This window comes from Ananas comosus, linkage group 6 (assembly GCF_001540865.1).
Source record: "Ananas comosus cultivar F153 linkage group 6, ASM154086v1, whole genome shotgun sequence".
Classification (NCBI taxonomy): Eukaryota; Viridiplantae; Streptophyta; class Magnoliopsida; order Poales; family Bromeliaceae; genus Ananas; species Ananas comosus.
Genome location: NC_033626.1, coordinates 9,308,853 through 9,318,546, shown reverse-complemented (window position 1 = coordinate 9,318,546; position 9,694 = coordinate 9,308,853). Strand labels below are relative to the sequence as shown.

General features: G+C 36.9%; 1 long non-coding RNA gene across 1 annotated transcript; it reads right to left on the bottom strand.

Moving 5' to 3' along the window:
* LOC109711844 lies at positions 1-8,090 on the bottom strand. The gene is made up of 3 exons (XR_002216695.1): positions 7,990-8,090; positions 7,101-7,143; positions 1-609 (listed from the first exon to the last, which is right to left on the bottom strand). It is a non-coding gene; the product is annotated as an uncharacterized LOC109711844 (long non-coding RNA).

The window sequence follows — 9,694 nt, the reverse complement described above, 5'->3', positions numbered from 1 at the left end:
AACCCGACCCGTCTCATCGCCCGAGTTTCAGGTCTATCAACGAAGGCGGCGCAAGTTGGCACCCGAACCCGCTATATGGATCTGAAGATTATTCTTGATTTACTTTGTTATTTTAAGATTTTCTTGTTAGGAATATTTGTTATATTTTCCTTTTAGATAAATCTCTAGTTAAGATTTTTTTCGGTTATTTTCTTTTTAGATAAATCTCTAGTTGAGATTTTTTCTCGGATGTAATTAGGATATAAATAACCTACAAGGTTTTATGAAAAGGGACGATGATTATTGAATAATATTTTGAACTTTTCTTGCAAAGGTTTTTTGAGCGAAAGTTTTTTCCTGGAGGGTTTCCGGTTCTAGCGAGGTCCAGAGTTATAAGGTTATGTTGGATCTGAGTTCCTCTTAATTTTCTGCAAATTTTGACTACCTATTTGTGAGGTTTGGTTAAGATTTTAGAAAATAGAGGAATTTCTAGTGAGAGGTGAGAGTTGTGTGATCAAGCCAGCAGGAAGAAGAAGAAGTTGGAGACAAAGGTTCTTGTGCACCTCCCGAGGCGGCGTTGCTTGTCTTCTTGCACACGTCAACTGGTTCCTGTGACCCACAAGCAGCAGCCTACATTGGATGAACCCGCTTCACATCATAAGCTAGTATTTCCTTCTATATCTCAATTTCCGCAAATTATCTATTGGTAATAAAAGCTTGGTCTATAGAATGTTTTGATTTCTAATTTTTTTCTTTCTCGGAAAAATTCGTAGACTTGTTTTATCGTCCCAAATTTCAGAAAATTGTTTAGTCTCTTTGATCTTGCAAGGTACTTGATTATTATCGTTGGGCGAAATTCGATTACGCGGTATTTACAAGCATGACTAGGAGGACGTTGCAAATAGATTGTGGATGATCTGGACTAATCGCAATAGTTTAATCATGCACTTGCTGGATGTCGTATGGTACAATCTCCTATCTCATCAATTTTTCTTACTTTATTAATTTTCTTTTCGAATGTTCTTTTCTTAAAAAAAAAAAAAAAAAAAATTTGCTTGTTTAATTTTATCTCTACAAAATATTTTGCCTACCACATCTAAGGAGTATTTACTTGTAGGATAGGTTTAACCCGTCCTGCATAAGATTTGGTATCAGAGACCTAGGTTAATGTATGATCCTTAGAAGTGGTAAAATTTATCATCCTGTACCAATGTCTTTGGAACCCACTGCAATGGATCAGATTTTACAACAATTGACTGCTTTGAACACTAAATTAGATAACATAGGGGATCGTGTGGCCATCCTTGAGACTAGTCAAACCGTAGTAGGCACTGCGACTGCTACTCCTGATAGAACAGCCCTGAGAGCCCATCGCCATGGAAACCAACCTGACCTCCCTAGACATAATTTCCCACTAGGTGATGACATTACCAAAAAGATCAAAATTGAAGCCCCAACTTTTGATGGTAGATTTGATCCTAAGATTGGCTGACTGATATGGACCAATTTTTTGATTGGTACGATATGTCCGATGACCGTCGCGTTCGCTTTACCAAAATAAAACTTGTAGGGGCAGCCAAACAATATTGGGTGAGTGTTGAGCGACAATTGGCTAGGTCTAGGCAAGCACCAATCACGTTGTGGGATGAGATGAAGGCTAAATTAAGTGAAAAATATTTGCCATCAACCCATAGGCAGCTTCAGATAGAGCAAATATTGTCCTTACGTCAAGGTTCAATGTCCGTAGCTGATTACATGCAAAAGTTTGATGAGATTTCTGTTAGGTGTAAGATCCAGGAAGAAGAGGACGTGACGTTGGCCCGGTTTAGGAGAGGATTATGTGAGGAAATCCAGAAAGAGATTACACCCCATCGAGTAACCACGGTAGAAGATGCGTTCCAACTCGCACTCGAATATGAGCGTTATCTTAAACCTCCTACTAGGCGCTTCGGTTACCAAGCCGGGGAGTCAAGCACTAAGAAGTGGACCGATAGAAACCAAAACACTGGTAAGTCAATCGCACCCTTCAATCAACCTAATCGAGATTCTAGGGAAAAATCTTTAGTTGAGGAAACTAAACCAGTCCTTTCTCTATAACTGTGAAGGAATGGGCCATTATTCGAATAAGTGTCCACAAAAGCGTAACTTGATGATGAAAAACGATGAAGATGACTTTGAGGAAGTAGTGCATGAGACTGAGGAGTATCCAAGTGACGAGGATGAGAACGCGTACGTAGATGACCTAGACGACACCATTCCACTGCAAGTCGTTCGTTGTGTTCTCACCACGAAGGAGAATGAGGATGATTGGCGACGCACTGCTATCTTCCACACTTATACCAAGTGCGGGGATAAGGTATGCAAAGTCGTTATTGATGGCGGCAGTTGCATGAATGTGGTAGCCAAAACAGCCCTTGACCGAATGAAGTTGACCCCTGAACCACATCCAAATCCCTTTAGAGTTGCTTGGGTAGATAAGACTACGATACCTGTCACTGAGCGATGTTTGGTCCCTCTCAACTTTGCTACATATAGGGATCAAGTATGGTGTGATGTCCTCCCGATGGATGTCGGACACATTCTTTTGGGATGACCATGGTTGTACGATCATGATGTTACACATTATGGTCGTCAAAACACATACACCTTCACTCATGATAAGAAAAAGATCGTGCTAAGACTCACCGACCTAAGCCGATTCAGTCTTTGACCAGCCAATCTAATGCACATAATGGACCAACCACATCTAAGAAAAACACGTTGGTAGAGCAGACTAGACCGCTTCATTTCTTGAACAAGAAGCAATTTTGTAGGGAGGCTAGTTTTACCGTTGTTTATGCATTAGTTGTTCGAGAGGTAGAGAAGCTTTCCCTTGAACCTGATCTGCCATTGAACCTTCGAAACCTATTGTCTGACTATTCTGATTTGACCCCAGACGAGTTACCTGATGAATTGCCACCAATGAGAGATATTCAACATGCGATAGATTTAGTGCCTGGATCATCATTGCCAAACCTGCCCCATTATAGGATGAACCCTAAGGAGCATGGTGAATTGAAACGTCAAGTAGAGGACTTGGTTAGAAAAGGTTTCATTAGGGAGAGTATGAGTCCTTGTGCAGTTCCGACACTCCTTACTCCAAAGAAGGATGGAACTTGGTGAATGTGCATCGATAGTCGAGCCATCAACAAGATCACTATTAAGTATAGATTTTCGATTCCTCGATTGGATGATATGCTTGATATGATGGCTGGATCCATAATCTTTACAAAAAATTGATCTTAGAAGCGGGTATCATCAAATAAGAATTAGACAAGGAGATGAGTGGAAAACTACCTTTAAAACGAAGGAAGGTTTGTACGAGTGGTTGGTGATGCCATTCGGTTTGACGAATGCCCTAAGTACATTCATGCGAGTCATGAATCAAGTGCTTCGACCTTTCATAGGAAAATTCCTTGTAGTCTATTTCGATGATATTCTGATTTATAGTAAGACTGAAGATGAACACCTAAGTCACCTTAGGCAAGTTTTAGACACTCTTAGGAGAGAAAAGCTTTACATTAATACCAAAAAATGTGTTTTCATGCAACCTGAGGTTGTTTTCTTAGGCTTCGTGGTATCTGTAAATGGAGTGTCAGCCGATCCCGTTAAGGTCAAAGCAATCCAACAGTGGCCCCAACCGCAGAATATTTATGATGTTAGAAGTTTTCATGGGTTAGCGACATTCTACCGAAGATTCATTCGAGGTTTTAGTACCATTATGGCTCTAATTACAAATTGCATGAAAAATGGGAGAATTCACATGGACCAAGGCTGCGAGTATGGCATTTAATAAAATTAAGGAACGAATGGCTAATCCACCTGTTTTGAGATTACCTGATTTTGAGAAGATCTTTGAGGTTTCGTTTGATGCATCTGGAGTAGGAATAGGTGGAATCTTGAGTCAAGAAGGTCATCCAATTGCTTATTTTAGCGAAAAATTGAATGAGGCAAAGATGAAATACTCCACGTACGACAAGGAATTATATGCAATTGTGCAAGCCCTACGATATTGGCGACATTATTTATTACCTAAGGAGTTTGTTTTACTTTCGGACCATCAAGCCCTTAGCTACCTTAAGTCGCAAAAGAAATTAAATTCACGGCATGCCAAGTGGGTTGCGTTTCTTACTCAGCGTTTGGTTAGGGGATAGGGATAGGAATAGGCCCTTATCCCCCCTTTTATACCCAAATGCTAATTTTTTACCCGAGAACAGTAGTTCTCGGTTATCCCCATCAACACCTCCATTTTCTATATAAAACTACCTAAAATTGTTCTTATCCCCGGGAACAACCCAATTTTCATCCAAACACTATTTTTCTTATCCCCATACTTGTACCTATCCCTGTAATAACTAGTTCTTGCTTATACCTGAACCAAACGGTACTAATTTGGAATATACCTATGTTCTTAAGCATGTTGCTGGTATCGAAAACAGAGTTGCTGATGCTCTTAGTCGTGTTATCATGACTTTGCATGCTGTAGGAACACAAGTCAGAGGGTTTGATCGAGTTAAAAACGAATATCCCACGTGTCCAGATTTTGGTGAAACTTATAAGAACATTCTTGATGGATTGCATGATAACCCTGATTTTGTTATTCATGATGGATATTTATTTAACGGTAGACATTTGTGTGTTCCCCAAGGTTCATTGAGAGATTTTATGATTTGGGAATTGCATTCTGGAGGCTTAGCAGGGCATTTTGGTAGGGATAAGACCATTATTTTGGTAGAGGATCGTTTCTTTTGGCCAAGTCTTAAACGAGATGTTGCACATGTTGTTGCTCAGTGTGGTATATGCCAGACCAGTAAAGGAAAGCGAAAGAATATTAGATTATATACACGTTTACCTATACCTCATGCCCCCTGGTAAGATCTTAGCATGGACTTTGTTCTAGGACTCCCTAAAACCATTCGAGGTCACGATTCGATTTTAGTTGTGGTTGATAGGTTTTCAAAAATGGCACATTTTATACCATGTAGAAAGACTTCTGACGCCACCCATGTAGCGAAGCTTTTTGTTGATCACGTCATAAAATTGCATGGACTACCAAAGACTATTGTGAGTGATAGAGATGTGCGGTTTGTGAGTTATTTTTGGAAGACAATGTGGAAATTAATGAACACTAAATTACAATTTTCTTCACCATATCACCCACAAACAGATGGCCAAATTGAGGTTGTTAATCGAAGCCTAGGACATTTATTACGTTGTCTAGCATCACACTAGGAACTGGGATAGCATTTTACCTATGGCTGAATTTGCCTATAATAACTCGGTTAATCGCACCACTGGAATGAGTCCATTTGAGATTGTCACTGGTTACAACCCTAGGACACCCATTGACCTAATTCCATTACCTGTAGACTATAGATCAAGCCAACATGCCGAAGCCTTTGTTCAACATATAAAAGAATTGCATGATAAAATATGACGAGCAATTGTTTTAAAGACTGAGATTTATGCAAATAAAGCAAATGAACGTCGGCATAAAGAAAATTTTAAAGAAGGAGATATGGTTATGGTAAGGGTTCGACCAGAACGATTTCGCAGCGGTACCGTGAAAAAGCTACATGCGAGAAATTTGGGTCCATTCAAAATCTTGAAACAACTAAATCCAAATGCTTATGTCTTGGATTTGCCAGCTAATATCGGTTTTAACTCAACGGTCAATATCGAGGATCTGAGCCACTACCATGAGCCTCTTTCCATTGAGAATCCCATCTCCACAAATATATCTCCACGTCAACCTCCTCCTCCACTTCCATCCCTACCCATACCGAGAAAGAAAGAAGAAATCGAACAGGTTCTCGACGATCGAGTTGTTATTACACGATCAGGTGATTCGCGTAGCTTTATGGTGAAGTGGGCATCCCGACCAGATGAAGAAGTGACATGGATACCAGAGCACGAGTTTAGAGACATTGCTCCAGGTCTCTATGAGGACTACATCAGCCATAATCTGTCAGAGTCGGATTTTTCCAAGCTGGGGAGAGATGATGCAGACTGAACCCGACCCGTCTCATCGCCCGAGTTTCAGGTCTATCAACGAAGGCGCCGCATGTTGGCACCCGAACCCGCTATATGGATCTGAAGATTATTCTTGATTTACTCTGTTATTTTAAGATTTTCTTGTTAGGAATATTTGTTATATTTTCCTTTTAGATAAATCTCTAGTTAAGATTTTTTTCGGTTATTTTCTTTTTAGATAAATCTCTAGTTGAGATTTTTTCTCGGATGTAATTAGGATATAAATAACCTACAAGGTTTTATGAAAAGGGACGATGATTATTGAATAATATTTTGAACTTTTCTTGCAAAGGTTTTTTGAGCGAAAGTTTTTTCCTGGAGGGTTTCCGGTTCTGGCGAGGTCCAGAGTTATAAGGTTATGTTGGATCTGAGTTCCTCTTAATTTTCTGCAAATTTTGACTACCTATTTGTGAGGTTTGGTTAAGATTTTAGAAAATAGAGGAATTTCTAGTGAGAGGTGAGAGTTGTGTGATCAAGCCAGTAGGAAGAAGATGTTGGAGACGAGGGTTCTTGTGCACATCTCCCGAGGCGGCCTTGCTTGTCTTCTTGCACACGTCAACCGGTTCCTGTGACCAACAAGCAGCAGCCTACATTGGATGAACCCGGTTCACATCACAAGCTAGTATTTCCTTCTATATCTCAATTTCCGCAAATTATCTATTGGTAATAAAAGCTTGGTCTATAGAATGTTTTGATTTCTAATTTTTTTCTTTCTCGGAAAAATTCGTAGACTTGTTTTATCGTCCCAAATTTCAGAAAATTGTTTAGTCTCTTTGATCTTGCAAGGTACTTGATTATTATCGTTGGGCGAAATTCGATTACGCGGTATTTACAAGCATGACTAGGAGGACGTTGCAAATAGATTGTGGATGATCTGGACTAATCGCAATAGTTTAATTATGCACTCGCTGGATGTCGTATGGTACAATCTCCTATCTCATCAATTTTTCTTTCTTAATTAATTTTCTTTTCGAACGTTCTTTTCTTAAAAAAAAAAAAAAAAAAATAATTGCTTGTTTAATTTTATCTCTGCAAAATATTTTGCCTACCACATCTAAGTAGCATTTACTTGTAGGATAGGTTTAACCCGTCCTGCATCACAGAGGAAACGGAGGAAGCAGAAGTAGCCATTAGAACGAATAAGATGACCATGTCTTATGGCTGATACCATAAAGAATTTTTTTTGAGAGAGAATTTCAACATTTTTTTTTTGAGAGATACCATAAACAAATTATAATATGTAAAAAATGGTTGTCGATCTTGTCTAAGAACACACAAAACCAACATTCAATTTATAAATTGATTGAGTATTTTTGGGATTAAAAGTTTTACATTTTATATAAACACATTATATAAATATGCAACATTTGAAAATATTTTCTATTTGAAGTAGTTGCCATGTTTGAGATATTTGAATACTTGTCATAGTTGGTAGTCTCTAGATTTCGGAGATTTAATTCAACCATAATTGATTCCTTAAGTTTATGATCTTGATTGGAGCATAATTCACCATTATGTCAATCAAAAGTAAAACAGTTAAACAGTTTTATTTCGTAAGGGCATTATCGCTGAGAATGTCTCCATAGATTTTCGCACTTCCCCTGAGAGAGACTTAACCAATTTACACACGATTTGTAAAGATAATAGCGGATCAGAGACGATTACCAGGTAAAATTCACAGCATAAGATTTATGCCGAAAAATCAAATCATCCGAATCTTCAAAAAAGCAGATGAGTTCGCAGTGAAATCAACTCAAAGATCAAATTTGATCGCTACGGCACTAAAATGACAAAGCAATAAACGGTCTTGCTCTTCTTCTACTGATCAAATCGCAATAATTTCCATAGAAAATTGCAAAATACGAAATAATCGATGCTAATAGAAGAAGGAGAAAGGGAGAGAGAGTGAGCGAGGAAAAGAGAAGGAGAAACCCTAACCGGAGGATTGGGAGGGGGAGGAGCTCTCGACTACCCTCACAGGCATCTCTGGTCACGCATTCCAAAGGCAGAGTCGACGAGCGAGGACACCGGAGTTTTAATTATATTTTTATTTTTATATTATTTTATTAGTCTAATTATTAATTAATAAATATAAATAAAAAAATAATTTAATTAATTTAAATAAAAATAATATAAATTGGTGTACATACTACGTAAATTTTTATTAGAACTTATTAGTAACTAAATTACTTTATATGGACATATTTGACAAAGATTAGAAAAAAATTTAAATTATTTAAATAAATCAATAAAATAACAAAAATAGAATATAAAGAGGGTTTTTTAGTGCAATAGTTTTTTTCTAAAATTTTATTCTAAAAATATACCTCTTAAATTTTTATTTATAAATATAATCCTATAAAAGCGGTGAATGGTTCACCGCTTTTAAAAACGGTGAACCAATCACCGCTTTTTTTTTTTTCTCACTTCTTTTTATATTTCTACGATGGTAAAAGCGGTGAATGGTTTACCGCTTTTACCCTTTTTCTACTCCTAATGAGAAGTTATGAATGCGGTGAATCATTCACCGCATTTAGAGGTCTATTTTTATAATTATTTTTTTAACAAAATTATTTTTATAATTATAAAAATTGATAGGTTTATTTATAAAAAAAATTCATATATACACCACTGTATAAGAAAATCTTATATGTCGTCCTTGTAAAATCCCATTATTAAAATTAAAATTCTATAATTTTTTATACATAGAATTTTATATAATTTAAATCATATTTATTGAATTAGATTTAACTTTACAATATTAATCATTAAAAAAAAGGCTCAGCGTACATAAATTATTATTAGTAGATCAAGTGTAGGCAAAAAGTTTTTCGTAGTTGAGAAGGAAAAGATGGGATAGTATTTTGTGCACTGAATGCACAAGTAAATTTTATGTATTTCAGTTTTAAAATTCTATTATAAAAATTTAAATTTTTATATTTTTTTATAGGGCTTTTCTGCATTTGGTTCCCTCAAAAATTATTTTTTTACAAATAGTCCCATCAAATTTATAATTATAAATTTGACCCTATCCTCGTCACGCAGGCGTTACATCAGCGTCATGCAAGTCGGAGGGGCGTTAAATTGAACACGGTGAATCATTCACTGTATTCTAATATGGTGAATGGTTCACCGTGTTTCATATTTATATTCTTCGTGTTCAAACACGGTGAATAGTTCACCGTGTTCCATACTTATATTTTTCCTATTCCTTCTTTTTAATACTTATATTTTTTCACAATACATAAATTTCTTTTTTTTTCGGACACGGTGAACTATTCACTGTGTTTAGACATGTGAATAGATTACTGTGTTCAACTTATTCCAGCATGGTGCTTACGTAAGATCTGCGTGGCAGAAATAGTGCCAAAACTGTAATTATAAATTTGGTGGGGTTATTTGTGAAAATAAATTTTTTAAGGGGGCTATAATATTAATTATTTAAAAAATAGTTTTGCGTTTGTAATATTTATAGAGCAAGTGGAATGAATTTTTCATTGTTGATTAGTGGGTTGCGAAGGGACACGCTATAGTGTACTAAATTTCAGGACACTTTCCCGAACTTAGGCCAAATTGGGCCCAGTACGGAGAAAATGGTGTATGAGACTAATATTGGAGCAAGTTTAAAAGCAAAAGTTATGAG